The 2466-nt window shown below is 29.2% G+C and overlaps 1 long non-coding RNA gene across 1 annotated transcript; it reads left to right on the forward strand.

Annotated features, from left to right (window-relative positions):
* The first annotated feature begins 306 nt into the window (after positions 1 to 306).
* LOC111632978 lies at positions 307 to 2186 on the forward strand. The gene is made up of 4 exons (XR_002757981.1): positions 307 to 506; positions 587 to 865; positions 999 to 1561; positions 2101 to 2186. It is a non-coding gene; the product is annotated as an uncharacterized LOC111632978 (long non-coding RNA).
* The last annotated feature ends 280 nt before the right edge of the window (positions 2187 to 2466 follow it).

Raw genomic sequence — 2466 nt, forward strand, 5'->3', positions numbered from 1 at the left:
CCGATCTCTGTAGTAACATGCTTCTGCAATGTTTGTTCGCTTGGATGATTATCCTTACTAATGTTAATAAAACTGGGTCAAGATTTACGATATAACATTGGAAATAAGTTTATTTTAAAACTCATAATAGCGAGAAATGCTTTCGTGTTCGGTGAATAGATTGGCATTTTACAGGTGAATTTGTAGATTGTTAGTTTTGAAGAATAGGCTAATGAGTCCCTATTGTTGCACCTCTTATCAGACACCTGCACTTGAAATTTTATTATATCAAGGATTACTATCAGAACAGAAATAAAATCACTTATATTCTTTCCGAATACATTTTAAAACAGTAATGCACTTTTTTACTTAGCTTAAATAATAATTAATAGAGTAACAACTTCACAGCTCATCATAAAATTTGCATTGCTCACACCTTATTAAAACAAGATGCTTTTCTTGATAAATTTTCGAAAATAAATATGTCTATCCTATCAGAAAGCATTAAAACTTACCTCTATATATATGTAAGTTGATGATACAGTGTATATTAGATCTTAGAAACTTTCCGGATCGCTTTATAAACGGATTTTTTTTTTCTTTTCAGCTTGGAACATTACCCCTATAAGGATTCAAACATTCTGATAGTGGTTTTTTCTGAATCAAATATTCCTGTTTACTTTTGTAAAAAGCTATTTTATTGATGATATAAGAAGAAGCTAACCTTAAAAGCCATAGAAGAAGCTAATAAACAAGGCGGATACGTATCGTTTCATCCGGCCTCCCGTAACCTCCAAGCGACCTTGTTTCCACCTTCTCCGCCCAATCTCGGTATCTTTGAAGAGGCCAAGCTACGTCTATTAAAATTAATAATATTATTTAGAAGGTAAATTTATATTATCTTCATAAAAAATAAACAAATTCATTTCATACAAATATATAATAATCTATTAAAGCAAGTCACGCTCTCTATAACCACCCCACTATGATATATATATATATATTTTTTTTTCTTATAGAAGAAATCGAACGTCGTTTAGGATCTAGATACGACTCGGTGTGAAAAATTGATGAATTTTTTATATCCACAGTCCGGTCGGTCAGACCTCACCATCGAGTGACATGTGGCCAGGGGAAAATGTTTTCTGTATAATAAAGTATCGAACTAGGTCGACACATGACCTCGATTTTTGTACGAAACAAAATAACGGTACACTCATACCATTCCCTGTATGTGACCTCTGCAAGTTTCGTATCCTTGTTCTTCAACAGTGTTGAGTTAATGTTAGATTTATTATCTGTCATTTTCTTTAACAACCATCGTTTTTATTTGACTTCCCCGAAAACCAGAAGAAAGAAAAAAATAAGTAACAAAAAAAAAATACATGATAGATCAAGATAAAAATGTCAGAATCACAAGGTAGATCGTCATAGCATGTCAATTAGTAAAGAGCACGTTTTTCTGGCATTCATTACTCGAAGACTGTTATCAATTTTAAAAGAGTCGTCTACTTTCACGTTGTAATCGCCTTGTTTAAAATCAGCTTCGGGGGAACTTGCTCGATCGTTATGGTTTTAAAAGGTAATCATCGTAGTGGTATGTCATATATTTATATCACTTAAGGAAAGTAGTTTATGTTATTGTTCGCTAAGCTAGTAATTTATGTCAATAAACTGGTTTTAAATTAAATTTTTTTTTAAACTATTATTATTTTTGTTTGTATAAAATATAAAAGGAGTTTTATTGTTATTATTATTATTTGTTATTTTTTTTTAAATTTTTTCTTGGAAGTGGTAAATTTATTTCTTTATTTTCTATCCATTTTCTGAAAGCGATTTATGATTAGTACAAATGTTAGTTTCGGTTACAGCAATGAAATCTGACCAATAATAACAGATATGTGGACTTGCAGCAATCGATTTTTGCCATTAAATCGATCATTTTTGAATAGATCTCTAATTTCTTATAAAGGGGTGCCTCAAAAAAAAAAATAATAATAATATTAAATTTTATTGGCATGCTTTAAAAAATTGCAATAAGAGTTATTAAAAATTATACCTTTATCCTAAATTTGTACAATACTTCAGAAATTTTAAGAATATTTTTGTTCTTTTTTTTAGAGTTAAAACTCCGAAAATTTATGATGATGCACTTTAAAAATTATGGTAATGCGCTTTAAAAGGTTCTAAAAACAGATTAAGACCAGATTATATATAGCCGTTTAGCCTATATTTTATTGTATTTTTCCTGTATATATTTTTACTTCTGTTTTTTGTAGCTGCCAAACGAATAAATGTCACCTATTAAGGACGCTTTCGGTGATTAAATTTATCATATTAACACTGCCACTCGTATATATTAACGTCGCGGATTTTTGACAAGATAATGATGTTAATTGTATAGATTTATTTTATACTGTTGTATTTGTTTATATGTATTTATTTTCTATTCTTTAACCGAAAGATAAATATAAAATATTTATATAA

Source organism: Centruroides sculpturatus, unplaced genomic scaffold (assembly GCF_000671375.1).
Source record: "Centruroides sculpturatus isolate CEXI.00-Female unplaced genomic scaffold, Cexi_2.0 scaffold814, whole genome shotgun sequence".
Taxonomy (NCBI): Eukaryota; Metazoa; Arthropoda; class Arachnida; order Scorpiones; family Buthidae; genus Centruroides; species Centruroides sculpturatus.